The sequence below is a fragment of the Denticeps clupeoides genome, chromosome 11, assembly GCF_900700375.1.
Source record: "Denticeps clupeoides chromosome 11, fDenClu1.1, whole genome shotgun sequence".
In the NCBI taxonomy this organism is placed as follows: domain Eukaryota; kingdom Metazoa; phylum Chordata; class Actinopteri; order Clupeiformes; family Denticipitidae; genus Denticeps; species Denticeps clupeoides.
Window position 1 is genome coordinate 3,654,987 of NC_041717.1, and position 19,049 is coordinate 3,674,035.

Consider the following 19,049-nt stretch of genomic DNA (forward strand, 5'->3'; position numbering starts at 1 on the left):
ACTCTAATGTCCTAGAGTCCATAGTCGACACACCGAAGCAAATATAAATGAGGGGTTCTGTTCGCAGTGTTACACAGATAATGAACTATGCATGTAGTCAATGTAAGAATCCTTTGTGAAACGGAAAGAGAATAGGCACTCAACATCTATGATTAGCAGGAGATTGGTAATGGAGAACTAACCCATAATAGGTGAAGAATATATAAATGACTAGGATAATTTGGAGCTGCCTGTAGGGAGTACGGCTAAGGAGTGCATCATGTATATGAAAAGGCGCTCTCGTCCTAGAGTCCATGGTCGACACATTAAAGCGTTTATAAATCGGAGGTTCTGTTCAAAGTATTACATACATAATGAAAAAAGCAAAAACGCAAGAAGGCAAGAAGCCTTAGCGAAACATAAAGAGAAGAGGCACTAAACATTTATGATGTGCAGGGGATTAGTGAGTGGACAATATTTGAAAAGGCGCTCGCGTCCTAGAGTCCATGGTCGACACATTAAAGCGTTTATAAATCGGAGGTTCGGTTTAAAGCATTACATACAGAATGAAAAAAAAAAAAAAGCAAGAAGGCAAGAAGCCTTAGCGAAACGTAAAGAGAATAGGCACTAAACATTTATGATGCGTAGGGGATTAGTGAGTGGACAGCAAATCACACTGAATCAAGAGGAGATGTGTCTGTTATATAAACAAGCATTGCCCGTGGGTTACTTGTCTCCCATCACAGAGGCTGACCCGTCCCCCACGGACTGGATATCTAGCATCACAGAAGACAATAGTCTATAGCCCACTTTGTCTTATGAGCAACCATTGCCCGATGTTTACATGGTTAGCATCGAAGAGAGGGACCCATCCCCATTGGACTCAATAGCTAGTATCACAGAGGACAATAATACAGAGCCCTGTATGTTACATGAACAAACATTGCCCATGGGTTGCATGGATAGCATCCCAGAGAGGGACCCATCCCCCTTGGACTCGATACCTAGCATCACGGAAGACAATAATCCAGAGCCCTGTCTGTTACATGAACAACCATTGCCTGTGTGTTGAATGGCTAGCATCCCATAGAGATGACTATCCTCCATGGACGGGATTCTTAGCATCTTGGAGGACAATAAAACAGAACATATGTTTCAGTTCATGAAGAACATTGTTGGCTTGTCACAAAAATGAACCAAAAAGCTCTCTTTGCTTCTCATGCCGCAGAAAAGAGCTCTAATTGGGCTTGAAAAGTTAGTCCTGATCAGGCCAAGCCCAACAGAATCAGACAGGACAACTACAATTGGGGGAGTCGGAGTGTTGAGTAGAGATAAGAATATGTTGTGGCGTTTTTGAGAGTTGTGGGCAGAGGCTTCCAGTTTTGCCTTGTAGCAGCAGTAAGGTAAGTGGAAAATTTGCGTAGAAGATACTGGTAATACATTAAGTCTGACTCAAGCTGTGATTTCTTGTATTTTCTCTCAACTGTTTGTAGTACTTGATGTGTGTAGCAGGGACCTCCATTTTAATTTCCTACTTGTAGTTTTCTGTAGAATGTACAGCTGCGATCCCTAGCAGTCATCATTGTGTTGCATAAAAAGAGCTTCACAGGAAGAATGTTGCTGCTTCTACGATTGCACCTAATTCAACCATTAATCAGATCATCCAAAACTTCAAGGAGAGAGGTTGTAGCGGTTGTAGCAGGCTTCGGGGTGTCCAAGAAAGTCCAGCAAGTGCCAGAACCGTCTCCTAAAGAGCATTCAACTGCGGGATCAGGGTGCCACCAGTACAGAGCTTGCCCAGGAATGGCAGCAGGCAGATGTTACACACCAGGCTACTACCACCAAACAAGAGCATGCAGGATATGTGAAATGCAGTGAACAAACCTGCAGTCACGACGGGTCACGAGAAAGGGATCCTCGTGACAGTAAGTCACGACAGTAAGTCACGACCAGCTAAAAAACAGGGTCCTGGAGTTGAGACAGTGGTGAACGAAAACTGCAAAAGGTCGTGAGTATGTACTGCTAAGCGACAAAAGTATTGTGGTATGTGAGTATGGTTGTGTATTGTGGTATGTGCTATGTGAGTATGGTCGTGAGTATGTACTGCTAAGCGACAAAAGTATTGTGGTATCTGCTTCCCAGGACAAGCACGTGCTCCAGAGAATCCCCAGCCCCCCCACACGCCGACATCGAATCCATCCCTGCATCTTATCGTGACCTCGCTGAGGTCTTCAGCAAACAGCGAGCCTCCACCCTGCCTCCGCACTGTCCTTATGACGTCGCCATCGACCTCTTACATGGGGCAGTGCTGCCTCGTGGTCGGCTGTTCTCTCTGTCCACCGCAGAGAACAGGGCGATGGAGGATTACATCGCGGAGGCCCTCCAACAGGCTTCATCCGGCCCTCCACCTCCCCTGCGGCCGCAGGTTTTTTTTTCGTTAAGAAGAAAGAGGGGGGTCTCCGCCCCTGCATTGACTACCGGGGGCTGAACAAGGCCACCGTCAAGAACCGGCACCCGCTTCCTCTCCTCTCCACGGCATTGGATTCCCTCTCCCGGGCCTCCATCTTCACCAAGCTGGATCTGCGCAGCGCCTACAACCTCGTGCGCGTCCGGGAGGGGGATGAGTGTAAGACCGCCTTCATTACTCCAACAGGACACTGGGAGTACCTAGTGATGCCGTTCGGGTTGTGCTGTTCTCTCACAACGTGGTCCAGACAGGAAGCTCCATCCGTGTTGCTTCTTCTCCCGTAAGTTCTCTCCCACTCAGCAGCGTTACGGGGTTGGCGACCGTGAGCTGCTGGCCATCAAGTGGGCTCTGGAGGAGTGGCGGCACTGGCCACCAGAACCTGATCCACATCCACTCAACCAAACAGCTCAACCCCCGGGAGGCTCGTTGGGCTTTGTTTTTTGAATCTTTCGATTTCCAGCTGGCCTACCGTCCTGGATCCAAGAACACTAAGGCAGACGCCCTCTCCCGGCAATTTTCTTCATCTGTCCCGGATCCGGACCCCATCATACCTGCCGAGCGGATCGGCGCGCCTCTTCGTTGGCCTCTGGAGGACTCCATCCGGCGTGCGCTGCCTGGGGAGCCGGCTCCTCCGGAGACGCCACCTGGTCGTCTTTATGTTCCCTCCTGCTTCCGCCAAGAGGCTCTGCTTTGGGCCCACTCGTCTCCACTCTCGGGGCATCCTGGTCCGGCCCGTACCCTTCGCCTCCTCCAGCGCGCTTTGTGGTGGCCCTCCATGCGGCGAGACGTCCGAGGGGTCCTGTCAGGTGAGCAAGTCAGGTGACTGCGAGGAAGAGCGAGGATTGGTTAGGACAGGAGATAAACAGGAAGTCCTGGCGCCTGCTCCTCGCTCAGACATCGTGTTTAATTCATGGTCCATGAGCTCTCACCTGTTTCCCGTATCAAGTCCTCTCCATCTCCGGTACCGTGAGTTCCTCCATCTCTTCAGCTCGCGAGCTACTGTTATCGGCCGGTTTATCGTAACGCCGTTTCCCCGGTGGGATTCCGCTTTTAGCGCTCGGGCGTTACAACAACAATCGCGTGTGTCTTCCAACCTCCCGCGGCTCTCTCCGCATTTGGGTCAATCCCGCACGCTACAAGGGCGTACCTCTCTTACGATTGTCTGTGTGGTTACACGCCTGACAGCTGGATACAAATCGTGGGAGTAAGGGATTGTTTATTGTATTCTTTGTATTTTTTATGTTTTTATAGTGTTTGTAATTAAAGGTTTTCTCATGGGAACTAACATTTTATATCCTTTTTTGATAGATAGTTGCTGTAAAGCTGCTGAGTTGTTGGCCATTGTTTTATGGATAATTATTTTATTATATTCTAGATTTTATCGATTAATCCTTTTTAAATCTTTGTTTTTGATTATTTTATCGGTCATTTATTCCGATATTTTAGGATTTCAGTTTAGTTATTTTTAAGTACCTTGCCGAAGCACCAGTAATCCATAAAAGAGGACTAGGTTGGGTTGTCACCATATTGTACTATTTTATGTGGAAATAACTAACAGATTATTTCACATGGAATGATTTAATTTTGATTGTCTTATTGTGTGTTTTATACTTACATTTACCCAACTTCTCTTTTGAAACTGTGTTTTTAGATATTTTACATTGTATATTGAACCCGACTCTACATTAAAGAATATTTGATAACTTCAGAGATGTCTTGGCCCAAACCAATTTGCAGCTCTAGTACAAACTACACAAGTAAGTAAACAGTGTCATGCAATGGGAACAGAGACAGTGACAGGTTATTCCCTTTCTATTTAATCAGAATCAACCTAGAATCTATGCTTTGTCATAGTGTTCTTCCACTTCTTTAAATAGGAATTTAAATTCTTTAAATAAGAACATCTGTATGATACCAACGACATTTAATTGAAATCGGTTTACTGTAAAACATAAATAATGAGTGATACTTTATTGAAAAATTTAATGCTGCAGTATCTCCGTATATAGTATGAAAACATTCAACGAAAAAAAGCCCTAATGGTGAGTGGACAACTACCCATACCTGGCTAAAAAGATACAAAAACCAAGGTTAATTTGGAGGTGCCTCTGTTCTGTTCAACATATTAAAAACATACTGAACGAAACGTGAAGCCAATGCAAGAAGCCTTTGAGAAACTGACAGAGACTATGCACTCAACATTTATGGGGCAAAGGAGATTTGTAAGTAGATAGCGACCCTTCCCAGGCTACGAAGATATAAATGGTAAGGATAATTTGGGGATGCCTGCGTGACTAGAAAATTTGTTACCTGTGGGATATACGGCTTGCATTTAAGAAAAAGAACGATTTCCTAAGATGTGCATCCCGTAAGTCACCGCGAAAACAGTTTCTCTAGAGTGCCGGCAGCCTCAAGGCTCTCACGTCCTAGACCATGGACTCATGGTCAACACATTGAAGCATTTATAAATAGGAGGTTCTGTTCATAGTATTAGACACATAATGAACTGCGCGTGTAGTCAAGGCAAGAGGCCTTTGTGAAACGGAAAGAGAATAGGCACTCAACATTTATGATGCGTAGGAGATTGGTAATGGAAAAGGATCCCATACTAGGCCAAGAAGAAAGAGGAAGATCTCCTAAGGAGTGCTTAATGCATGTCTCCACGAAAACATCTTCTCTCATAGTAAGGGTGGCCTAAAGGCTCTCACGTCCTAGAGTTCATGGTCGATACATTGAAGCGTTTATAAATAGGAGGTTCTGTTCAAAGTATTAAACACAGAATAAAAAAGCAAAAAGGCAAGAAGCCTTGGCAAAACGGAAAGAGAGCAGGCACTAAGCATTAATGATGCGTAGGTGGATTAGTGAGTGGACAGCAAATCAAACCGGATCAAGATTACATGTGTCTTATATAAAAAAAACCATTGGTTGTGTGAGGGACCATGGAACGAGGAAAAGGAGATCTTTACTGAATACAGAAAGCTACTGTGACAAGCCTCAACACACCGTAATCAAACTAGTATCCACAACCACATTCACAGCATTCCGTGTCTTTTCCAGCTCTAATCTTTTCCCAACATTCAAATAGAACAGCTAAAACAAATTCCCAACTGGCCAGTTCCAACCCCCCCAACACACAGGTTACAAATACAGAGACCTAACTAATACACCGACAAACAAATCCTTAGCTAAGTCAACCCCCTCCCTTTTCAACAGACTCCTTGTGCTCTCTCCAGGACTCATCTTCAGCAGTTGTGCAGTCATGTGTCTCGGTCCAGGACAGGAAGTCACCCAGGTAACCAAAACAGAAACACACCAGTGTTAATTAACTTGCACTGCTCAGAGGACGGGCCCACCCTCAGCCAGTGCAGCACTCACACCCAAAACACACATAATTCAATAAACAATACATCACTACGCCGATCACAATTGCATGGCATCCACATTCATAATGAACTGGATACCTAACATTTACATTTATGGCATTTATCAGACCTCCTTGTCCAGAGCGACTTACAATCAGTAGTTACAGGGACAGTCCCCCTGGAGCAACTTAGGGTTGTCTTGCACAGGGACACAATGGTAGTAAGTGGGAGTTGAATCTGGTTCATAGGTGAGTGTGTTACCCACTAGGCTACTAGCACTTCATTATGACAGTTTTGAATGCTGAGCTGAAGTTTCTGCTGTCAGTGATTTTTTTTGTCGAGGTGGGAGAGGGTTGTGTGAAGGGCAGACGAGATTTCATCGCCTGTGGAGCGGTTTGGCCGGTAGGCGAACTGAAGCTATCCAGATTCTGTAGAAGCTGGGTCTTCATGTGCATCAGAACCAGCCTCTCAAAGCACTTCATAATGATGGACCACATCAGATAAACACGTTCAAGAGGCTGAAATGAACCGCGTTACGATGAAACGTGTTACTGCTGTACACGGCCGTTGGGCCGATAGTAATAGAGGCAGGACACAGTTGACTTCTTTGGCTTACCCCAAGCAGTCAGGGCTCTCAATGCACTGCCATCATCAGAACGCTGTGAAACTAAACAACAATACACTTCCAGCCTTATGCATCTGTTTTTGCACATCTCGCACATGTTTGTCTTGTCTTGTGTGTCCTGTTTGAAATATCCAACATATCCAGTTACAAGCATCCTACATGATGTTGTCCGGTTATGTCCTGTTCAACCTGTTCATTGTACAGAAAAGTTCTACTTTAAGCTTTAGTTTTAGTTAGTATAGTTTGTTTAGTGTGTTTATACATACAAATATTTCTTTTATGAATGCATTATGGGGGGCGGGGGTCCTGTGTGAAACATTATTTCAATATACTGTATACTGTTGTACTAACAATAAACAGATCTTGAATCTACTGCTTATAAAATTGGCATCCCACTGCCAACTTAGTGGAGAAGCAGGAAAGCAGAAACGAACAAAGAAACAAAAAAGGAAACCATATCCAACTGAGCAGAACAACTAAAGGAACAGATCAGGGCTCTGCTCTCAGGCAAGGTTTGTGGGTGCATATGTGGTGGATTCGAAGTTGAGTGAGACCGAACAGGAAAAAGAAAACTGGAGTGTGCCATATCAACATGCTGAAAAGCTACGTTGAGCGAGAGAACATAGTGGTACAGGACGAAGCTGCAGAATAGTGAAATTCTGCAGGATTTAGAAGCTCATCTGTCCCACAGACCGCAGGCAGGTTATTGGTTTAATTCAGCCACATGCCGCTTTGTTCTCTGACACATCTGGAGGTACGTCTACTTGTTGGAGCTGGAGTAGTCCATGCCTACTGGTCCATAAGCCTAATGGGTTCAGTACTGATAACAACAGAAAGGTTGATGCGATCAACAACTGAAGGTTAAGTGTCTTGCTGAGGGACACAATGGTAGTAAGTGGGATTTGAACCTGGGTCTTCTGGTTCACAGGCGAGTGTCTTACCCACTAGGGTACTACCACCTTAGAACTTTAAGCGCATTCAGCCAGTATCACCAACCCTCTACCTCGCGAAATGTAAATTTAAGAAAGTGAATGTGACTTACTTAAGAGAAGAAGTGGGTCAAGGTCAAGTTTGACCCATGTAGGCCAAAGTTCAGGTTGTCATGAATTTCCCTGTCCCCAGTTTGAAACAGGAATTGCACTGTTTGTCTTTTTTGGAGGAGGCTGGATTCTATCTGGGTTTTTTATCAGAACTTCTCAGATGTGTTCTGCTGTTAACCAAGCTGCTTCTTGGCGGTGCAACCTTGGTTTGGTCTCAGGACTGGAAGGAAGAGAAGGGAGGAAATACACGAGACAGACGCCCTGTTCGCAGTAGCAGTCTACCCTGCACTTCTTCGTGGCCGCTCTGCTTTGTGTCAAGGATTAATTTTACATCTTTCTGTTTATTAAAAATTGGTAAAATGTTTGTAGCGTTTTCCTCCCTGTTTCCTGGACCAGGACTCTCTTGATCAATAAGAATTAATTATATTGTCTTCATATATGCTGTTGTGAATTGTAGTTGTGAACATCACTTCAAGGTGACTTTTACAGATTGTTTCAGAAAAGACTGCAGAATAAACTCCCCTGAATAAACAGTAAATTCCCCTCCTCTTTAACAGAGACACATTTAAACACAATAACCAGTCAGTGTGTAACAGTGGAAGGACAATTTATTGCACAATTTCAAATAAACCAAACATACACAAATCCTGATGATCAGGTCAAATAAAACTGTGTTTCATAACACAGTGAAAAAAATGTACAATAATTGTCATAAGGAATCTATGAGCATTCAAAAAAATCTCAAACCAAAATCAACATTTCATGTATTTAAAGACATTCAGATTCATTCATATTTAAATTGAATATATAATATGGGTCAAATATAATTTCCCAATATATAAATTTATGCTACAGCAATTAATTAAGCAACAGCAATATAATTAAAATAATTTAATTCAAATTCAAAACGGAACTACGTACAGTTTTAATAAGATAAATTGAACATACAGCAAAAATTTAAATAAAGTATAAAAAAAGGGCATTTCAATACAATAAAATAAAAACAACAGCAGTGGACAGACCGCAGCGCGGTGGGGAGGGAGCTCAGGCTCCGTGGGAAGTACCGGGGCAGAGGAGAACAGGAAGACAGCTGGTTTAAGGACAGTTCGGGTGCGTGGGCTGGACGGGAGGACGTCTTGGGCGGTAGGAAGGTAGGGGAGCATGAATTGGCATCTTAGCAAAAGGGGCAGCCAAAGGTCAGGGATGGGCAGAAGTTGTGGTCAGGAGGTTCAATTCGTAAATCGATCGTCGTATCAAGCAAATCTCAAAGTCAGGGACAGGCAAAGGTCGGCGTGGGAAAGCAGGCTAGCGTCTCTGGCGCTCTCTGGTGGGCTGGAGGTGTATTGGCCGTGACATTAAGGTACTTTATCATAATTAATAGAAACACTAAATTAAAGGAGTTTATCTGCGGAAACCATTAGTAGTACAAGACAATTGCTACTACTAAGCAATCCTGCAACTGAGCTTATAGACAGTAAACAAAGTCAAGATACTCTTGATAGAAACCCCACAATTGTTAATACTGAACAATCCTGCAACTGAGCTCATAAATAGACACTAAACAAAGTTGAGATTCATACCTTTCCATAGACACCATTACATAAAATAAACATCATGCACTCTGAAGACTAATTTGACTCCACCTTCACTTTAAAATCACTAAGCCCTTCACACTAATTCACACCTAAATGATAGTATTAAGTTAAATTTAAAAAAAGATGTACGGTCACATGATTTATTCATCAAATCATTTTACAGTGTATTTAATAATAGGCAGCAATTCTGTACAAAAACAGAACGCAATAATACTCTTGATAAAAACCACACAATTGTTAAATGAAATCCACTCTTACCTGCCTGCCTACTTCTATATTTACCTAAATGCATTCCTGTTTTCAGACTGACCAACCTCACTTTTTTTTCTGAAATACATATTTACCTACATCAATTCCTGCAAATGAGCTCATCAATACAGTAAAAAGGGTCACAATTCATACATTCACTAAACACAATATTACTTTTGATTGACAATTGTAATAAACAGTAATCCTTACAGAGCTTGTTACCTGCGTATCTACCTACATGCTTCAAGCACTATGAAAACTCATCTGACTCCAACTTCACAAAAACAATCAATACACCCTGCCTCTAATTCACAATTCAGAATACCCTGAAATTATAATACTACAAAAACACAATATTACACTTAATTGACACACAATTCCTGCAAATGAGCTAAGAAACAGTAGACAAAGTCACGATTCATACCTTCACAAAACACAATAATACTCTTGATAGAAACCACACATTGAGTTAAAAAAAAATCATCTAAAGGTCTTTAGCTTCTGAACTTATTCATGGCTTTAATTTAAGGTATCTATAAAAATTAATCTTTAAAAAAGGTATTTCTCTTTACTTCTTATAAGCGGCCGTTTAATTAAAGTATTTTATCATAATTAAAAGAAACACTAAACTAAAAGAGTTTATCTGCTGAAAATATAGAACTGCATTTTTATTTTAATTACCGAAAAATATTGATTATATGTGTTTTATTTCTAGAACTGGCCTTTTAATCAAGGATTTTTGCATGTTTTATACTTGGCTGTAATTTTTCCCCTCAGTTTATATATTTTTTAAGTCTCTGTCCTCGAAAAATAATATTAAAAATTGTTACTACTAAGCAATCCTGCAACTGAGCTTTTAGACAGTAAATAAAGTCACGATTCATACCTTCACAAAACACAATAATACTCTTGATAGAAACCACACAATTGTTAATACTGAACAATCCTGCAAATGAGCTCATCAATACAGTAAAAAGGGTCACGATTCATACATTCACTAAACACAATATTACTTTTGATTGACAATTGTAATAAACAGTAATCCTTACAGAGCTTGTTACCTGCGTATCTACCTACATACTTCAAGCACTATGAAGACTCATCTGACTCCAACTTCACAAAAACAATCAATACACCCTGCCTCTAATTCACAATTCAGAATACCCTGAAATTATAATACTGCAAAAAACACAATATTACACTTAATTGACAACACACAATTCCTGCAAATGAGCTAATAAACACTAAACAAAGTCACGATTCATACCTTCACAAAACACAATAATACTCTTGATAGAAACCACACAATTGTTAATACTGAACAATCCTGCAACTGAGCTCATAAATAGACACTAAACATAGTTGAGATTCATACTTTCCATAGACACCATTACAAAAGATAAACTTCAAGCACTCTGAAGACTAATTTGACTCCACCTTCACTTTAAAATCACTAAGCCCTTCACACTGATTCACACCTAAATGATAGTATTAAGTTAAATTTAAAAAAAGATGTACGGTCACATGATTTATTCATCAAATCATTTTACAGTGTATTTAATAATAGGCAGCAATTCATCAAAAGGTGTTTAGCTTCTGAACTTATAGAACATGGATTTCAATTAAGGTAATTATAAATATTTAAAAAAGGTATTTCTCTTTACTTTTTATAAGCGGCAGTTTAATTAAGGTATTTTATCATAACTTATCATAACTCATAGATTTATCTTAGCAAAAGGGGCAGGCAAAGGTCAGGGACGGGCAGAAGTTGTGGTCAGGAGGTTCAATTCATAAATCGTCGTATCAAGAATGGCAGGCAAATCTCAAAGTCGGGGACAGGCAAAGGTCGTGGGCTGGAGGTGTGTTGGCCGTGACATTAAGGCATTTTATCATAATTAGTAGAAACACTAAATTAAGTTTATTTATAACACTAAGTTTATCTGCGGAAACCATTAGTAGTACAAGACAATTGTTACTACTAAGCAATCCTGCAACTGAGCTTATAGACAGTAAACAAAGTCACGATTCATACCACTCTTGGTGAACAGTGGGCAGCCATGACAGGTGCCCGGGAAGCAGTGTGTGGGGACGCTGCTTTGCTCAGTGCCACCTTTGACGGATCGGGATTCGAACCTACGGGAGTGTGCTGACCAGCTTGCAGACATCTTCACAGGTTTCTTCAACACATCGCTGAGTTCAGCTGTGGTACCTACCTGCCTCAAAACCACCAAGATCATCCCAGTGCCAAAGAAGTCAACTGTGTCCTGCCTCAATGATTACCGGCCCACAGCACTCACACCCATCATTATGAAGTGCTTTGAGAGGCTGGTTCTGAGGCACATGAAGACCCAACTTCCACAGAATCTGGACCCACTTCAGTTTGCCTACCGGACAAGTTAGGCCTCATTCGTTTTGTAACTCAATCTATGGAAACCGAATGAGATTTGCTGGCGTCTTCTCCTTGAAAGTCGCTTTGGATAAATGCGCCTGCCAAGTAAAGTAAAGTAAAGTGTATGGACATTGAGGCTCTGGAGAGCTACTGGTACCTTGGTGACTCGCAACTCTGATGCCCTCTACAGGAAAGGGCAGAGCAGCTGCTGTGGAGGCTCAGGTCTTTTGGGGTGAAGAGCTCACTCTTGAAGACTCTTTTATGACTCTGTTGTGGCCTCAGCCATCTTTTATGGTGTGGTCTGCTGGGGAGGTAGCATCTCTGCTGGGGACAGAAAGAGGCTGAACAGGAGGGCCAGCTCTGTTCTAGGATGCCCTCTGGACCCAGTGGAGGTGGTATTGACAGGTGAATGGTGGCTAAGCTATCATCCCTGCTGGGCAACATCTCCCACCCCATGCAGGAGACCCTGACAGGACTGAGCAGCTCCTTCAGTGGCAAGCTGTGGCACCAACGATGTGGGATGGAGAGATTCAGAAGTCCTTTCCTGCCAACTGCTGTCAGGCTCTACAACAGCTGACCACACAAACACACGTACTTCTCTTAACTGCAATATGTCTATATCTACCTACACAACCAGTACACCATCTCCACTTCTCTTAACTGCAATATGTCTATATCTACCTACACAACCAGTACACCATCTCCACTTCTCTTAACTGCAATATGTCTATATCTACCTACACAACCAGTACACCATCTCCACTTCTCTTAACTGCAATATGTCTATATCTACCTACACAACCAGTACACCATCTCCACTTCTCTTAACTGCAATATGTCTATATCTACCTACACAACCAGTACACCATCTCCACTTCTCTTAACTGCAATTCTTCTGTATCTACCTACTTTGTACATATGTAACATCTTGCAAAAAATAAATGTATATACACACATATTTTTACCACTCACATTCACTGTTTTATACTATTCTAGGACTATTTATTTAATTGTTTGTACAGTGAACATTTATATTATACAGTCCGTGCTGTTGTCTGTTGCTGCTTGTACTGTCCACTTCCTGCCATGACAATGTAAATTGGACTAATAAAGGATCATCTTATCTTATCTTATCTTATCTTAACAGAGCCACATTTATACACAATAACCAGTCAGTATGTAACAGTGGAAGAACAATTTATTACACAATTTCAAATTACATTATGTGTGTAATAACACTGAAAAAAATGTGAAATAATTGTCAGAAAGGGAAATTCAATACAGAACTATATAGAGTTTTAATAAGATCGATTGAATATACAGCAAAAATATACATATAAATAAAATATACATTTAAATACAATGAAATAAAAAAATTAATAAGAACACTTTACAATTATTTGCAATCTTTAGACAGTGCAAACAGAGCAGAGGTATTCTTTGTCCACTGCTGGAGTGCTGACTTGTGCCAGTGTTGGGGTAAACAGAGGTGTAGGGGTTTCTGGGTACATCCTGCAACACACAGCCAGAAATAAAATCAGAACCCCTCCGCAACAAAACTATATTTCTCAAAATATTATGTGACAATCAATTTTGTGTGTATTCATATACTGTGAATTGTACAAAGTAATATGTTGATATATTCTATAATAATATATTTTATATGTAAGCAATATATAAATGTTGACAATATATAAAAATACTGAAAATACTGCAATTATTGCTGTTTTCATATATTGAATAAATACATTGTTATACTATTTAATATATTATTATATATACTGAAAAATGTACAACATTAAATGAGATTATATATTGAAAACGGCATTGCAAATATATGGGGAAGTTTCTCATATATTGAAATATATTTACCAATTTATTGCAATAAAAATTCTAGCGTATAGCAATATACGTTTGTTTTGTAGGGGAAACATCACGGCAGAAAGAGTTTGGGGAGGGACATGACGGGAAATTTACCTGTTAGTTTTAGTCAGCAGGCCAAATGCCACCCCATGTTGTTCTGGTGAGTGGCAGTCAGTCCCAATCTGCCTCTCCTCCTCCTCCTGGTCCTCGGGAATGACTGTCTGCCTGCTTTTCTTGGAAATGATGACAGAAAACACTATTACTATGAACACTGTATTAATTCCTACTGAGAACCAAATGAAACCCCATGTTGTCCTGCTGAGTGTCTCTCAGTCCCAAGCTGCCTCTCCTCCTCCTTCATCTTATCCAGCAGCGCCACCATGAGGCTACAGGATTACTGAATGTGTGTAAGAGTTTGAGGTTTATTCCTTGCTGAATGTATTTTTATGTCACACGTAAAATATTCTCACCAGTGATGGTTTTATCAGGTGAAGATTTTAAGTTGAACTTCTGGTTGACGTCACAGCTGCTAGAAAAAAAAACACAAAAAATGATCATATTTACATTTACATATTTTCATGCTAATTTTTCTGTCTCCTCTGTAAACATAAGAAGAATCGTTAGTTATTTCGGTAACAAGAGAGGCGGCGGAACAATTTTGGAATATAATTTAAGAAATGTGTCAGGCGCTTGCGGAAGCGGTGGCGGCGGCGTGGACGCTCAGCCGGCACTGCGCAAGGTGGCCTGTAAACCAGTTCTTCATGTTCTTCATGTTGAGGGTCACTGGAGCAGGGCAGCTGTCTCGCAGGATCTTCTTGTCCTTCTTTTGGGGTGACTTGTGGTTCCTGCTGCTGAGGAGACTCCAACCGTGAAGGACTGTCCAGGTCCACATCTGAAACGATTCCAGGCTCAGCATCTCTGGGTGCATCCTGCAAAACACACCAAGAAATAGAGTCAGTCCTGCTCCAAATAATCACAGCAGAAAGAGTTAGGGACAGGGACACAACACTGTCTTTACCTCCAAGTTGACATCGTTTCTGCTGTCCTGTGGGCGGCTGCAGTCCTTGCCCTCCTCCTCCTTCTGGTCTGGGGGCTGGTTTTCTGGCCGATCGACTTCTAGGGAGGCCGGTGGGTGGGGGGTCCTGCTTCAGCCAATCAAGCAGCTCCAGCAGGAGACTGCAGGATAAGTGTGACTGAGCCACAAATGTGTGCTGCACAGACACAGAAAATGTGAGGAATATCGTCACTGTTACACTCAGACTGTGCTGCTGTGATCACATGAGGGAAATCTTACTGAGAGCAGCTCCTCTGCACTGGGTCTGTTCTGAGCTTTCTTCTTCAGGCAGGCTTTAAGAAAGCTGGCGAACATCTCGGACCTGATGAGAGAAAAGTCAATGTTATCTTACACATACATACATGTAGACACAACGAGCCTCTTTTTGGCCTCTTTGCTGACCAAAGAGGTCGATATTCAGACTCTCAGTTAAATTTGAACATGAGCTGTAAAGGAAAATAAATAAAAGTATAAAACCCAGTGTGTGTGTCTGTTAACAAGAAATGTTAATAAGAAATTGCATGTTATATGTGTACGAGAGCCCATTTTGTAGGAGCAGGAATTCTATCACTAATGATCAACAGGGTTCATGATGGACAAACTCACCTATATTTTTCGGCCTTTAGTGTTGGTGGCTTAAAGTTTTCAGATGATATTTCTGCAAAAAGCCTGTAAGGAAAAACACATGAACATGAAATGAGCCACCGACAGGGACTTTTTTTCACGTGACACTTGTGTTAATGTGAATGTGTGACTTGAATGCAAGTGTTACTCAGTGTGTGTTATGTGTGTTAAGAAGATAGAATACGCGCACATGTGTGTGGGGTGGGTTAAGGGCTTGATTTTACCTGTCGACCTTCATATCGGTATTGGGAGGTTTCTTTTCTGCCATTTCAATAGCAGTGATGCCCAGTGACCAGATGTCACAGAGACAGTTGAAGGGTCCTTTGGTCACGGCGACAATCACCTCCGGGGCCATCCTACACAATCACAAACATATAAACACACGAGGTCTGGAAAAGAGACCAACACACTCAGGAGTTCCTTCCTCTCAGGAGGACTCACCAGTGGGGAGTACCAGAGACATTTCTTCTTCTGTCCATGTCGCTGAAGTTGATTCCTGATCCCAAGTCACCTGTAGAAAGAAATGAGAGAACATTACACTCACTTTACATAAGTTCTTCTCTCTGTCAGTATAATTGGAATTGGAGGACCAGGGCAATACTCACCAATTTTTATTGCACCCTGCCTGCCAACCATGATGTTGTCGCCTTTCACGTCGCTGTGGATCACCTTCATTTGGTGCAGATAAGCGAGTCCCTGAAACACACACTGTTAATCAAACACTGAAAACCAGATGAATGTCTGTTGAGTGCGAGTGTTCATGTGCACTTACCTTCAGTGTCTCTCTGCACACAAATGCTATTTGGTGGTCACTAAAGGCACCAGCTTCTGTCAGTACAAACAATAAGCAGTAATCAGGATGAGTAGGCCAGTAGATCACACAATGAAAACTCCACAGTCATGTTAACACACATCATATGCACATAAGTGCTGCAGTACCTTTGTAAAGATGTTTGATGGAGCCCTCGCAGTACTCCATGCAGATCCACAGGAGATTGTTTCTATAATAACAAAACAATGATTTCATTTATCTTCAGATGTAAACCAGCCACCTACATCACTCGTTACATTTCTCCATCACTTCACCCATTTCTCTCCCTCCCTCCCTTTGTATTTTGCTTACACTATGAAGCTGTCTTTGAATCCCACAATATTGGGATGACGGCATCGCTCCAGAATGTGGGTCTCTTGCAAGCGCCGTTCTGGGTTCTTTCCTGGAAACCGAATCATCTTCACAGCTAAAAGCTCCTGTGTTTCTTTATTCTTAACCTGCAAAATAAAAAGTAAAGTAAATAAAGATCACATACCATCTTATAACACACACTGCACACACACACACACATATTGCACTACTTTAAATTACCTTCCACACTCTGCCAAATGATCCTGTCCCCAGGATCTGAAGAATTTCCATGTTGTTGGTGGTCATCTTCTCCCTCCGCTGCAGAGCTGCTTCAACTGCTGGCTGTAGAAAAATAGTACAGTGACAGCTTTAACATCTCTGATTTTTAACAATGTGTGGACATGCAAAACAAGCACATTTCTAAAGTTTGCAAGATGGTCAATTAGAGGATTTCACAATGTCTCCCATGCCCCAATCTCTCAATATGTTTGGTGAAATTTGTGCTGATTGTAAATTCCACTGGTGCGAACCTTTTAACATTCATAAGCAGCCCAAAAACTTTGTTCAAGTCCGCAGAATAAAATATGATCATGAAGCCATGAACAGACTGACCTGCTGGTGCTGCTCCGCTGACGCCCTCTGGCGGTCGGTGGTGTTCCGTTCTGCTCTGAGGTAAAGAGAAGAAGAAAAGTGAGCAAAACCTTCATATTTACACACACAGGTTATGTCGAGCGAGAGTCCAATGTCTGTGTGGCTAGTTAGTTAGTTGTAGCATTGCTAACTAGCGACTCCCCCTTTTTGTAGTAAAATAAAACAGGATTCAAGTGTAAATTAATTCAAGTGTAAATTAATTCTCACCTCGTCTGGTGCATTGCACAGTAGCTTCGATGTCGCTCCAGCGTCCTTCTCTTTCGCAGTAAAGTCGACAAAACGCCAAACTCCGAGACGAACCGAGTCTCTGTGTTTTGAGGCACTGAATACAGGACTCTGTGTTTTGTGTACAGTAGTCATGGTAACCTGTCATGTCATGTTGGCGGTGTTGTTTTTAATCAAATAATTTTGTCCATTTAGCATCTTCAGTCCACTTTTTACTTAACCGTCAAATTAGAACTTGTGCTTTAGCGCCCTCTGCTGACACAGTTTTATCATGACAGTCGATGAATAAAACCAGGCGCTGGGGTCATGACGGATATATATATACACTACTCGCAATAAAATAGGGATATTGTTATTTACATGAGTGCTTTTCCTATTTGTTCTGAATTTTAATGTAATAAGTAAAAGTTCCCTTTGATATTAGTAATAATGTATGAGAAGAAACACAATTTTTATTAGTGTAATAAACAGTAAATTCCTCTCATCTTTAACGTTTAAACACAATAACCAATCAGTGTGTAACCGTGGAAGGACAATTTCACAGTTTCAAATAAATCAAACACACACAAATAATTTATTTTATGCCAAAATAAAATTATGTTTTATAACACAGTGAAAGAAATGTGTTTAAAGACACTCAGATTAATGGATATTTAAATTAAACATGTAATATATATATATATATACACTCCCAACTTTTCATGTTATTGACCAGACACATTTCCTACTTTAAAAATAATGTTGAGAATAAGAACCTTTTTTTTTTTAATCTGAGGTTATAACAGTTGTGAAGTGCTCCAAACAATGTGTGAGGCTTCCAACTTTGCTATGTAGAAAGCAGTTTTAGCAGAGGTGAGGTTAGTGGAGAATTTGCATAGAAGATTTTTGGTTTGGACAGAGATGATCCGTAGAAAGGCAAAGTGAGGAGAGGAGAGAGTTAGTGGTCAGGAAAGAGTCAGAGGTTAGAGGATGTGTTAACACCCGAGTAGGTAACACACTCGCCTATGAACGAGAAGACCCAGATTCAAATCCCACTTACTACCACTGTGTCCCTGAGCAAGACATTCATCCCACAGGCCATCAGACACCGGAACACTTAGGGACTTTTTACTCTGGACTGGATGTAACATCAGACGAATCCACCCTTATCTGTCAACCCAGGCCACCCAGATACTGGTTCAGTCCTTAGTAATCTCACGACTGGATTACTGTAACTCCCTTCTAGCTGGTCTACCTCTATATACCATCTGACCTCTACAACTAATACAAAATGCAGCAGCACAACTGATCTTCAACCTTCCCAAGTTCTCCCACACCGCCCCTCTGCTACGTTCCCTCCACTGGCTCCCAGTAGCTGCACGCATCAGGTTCAAAATACTGATGCTGGCCTACAAAGCCAAACATGGAGTAGCACCATCCTACCTCACAGCCCTTATTACACCTCGCACTGCACCTCGTATACTCCGAGCCTCCAGTACTGCTCGCCTGGTCCCTCCATCTCTGAAGGTAAAAGGAAGACATTCATCTAGACTCTTCTCTGTCTTGGCCCCTTCTTGTTGTCTGTCTTATGTACAACCGAGTGAATAAAAAGATTGTATTCATAGTTGGGGTCCTAGTGAACCAGAATTGATCACTTCATCGATGGTAACATGAAAGCACGTTGTAAGTCGCTCTGGATAAAGGCGCCTGCCAAAAGCTTTAAATGTAAATGTAACGTTGTTTAAATGTGACATGTAGCACCAGGTTCTGGAGAAACATTGTTTTGTTTCACTATGTACTGTCATGTATGCAGCTGAAATGACA

The 19,049-nt window shown here is 41.7% G+C and overlaps 1 long non-coding RNA gene across 1 annotated transcript; it reads right to left on the reverse strand.

The window, feature by feature from the left end:
- Positions 1 to 13,182: 13,182 nt before the first annotated feature.
- Positions 13,183 to 14,647, reverse strand: LOC114799822 (uncharacterized). The gene is made up of 4 exons (XR_003751281.1): positions 14,588 to 14,647; positions 14,040 to 14,498; positions 13,684 to 13,802; positions 13,183 to 13,218 (listed from the first exon to the last, which is right to left on the reverse strand). It is a non-coding gene; the product is annotated as an uncharacterized LOC114799822 (long non-coding RNA).
- Between the last annotated feature and the right edge of the window lie 4,402 nt (positions 14,648 to 19,049).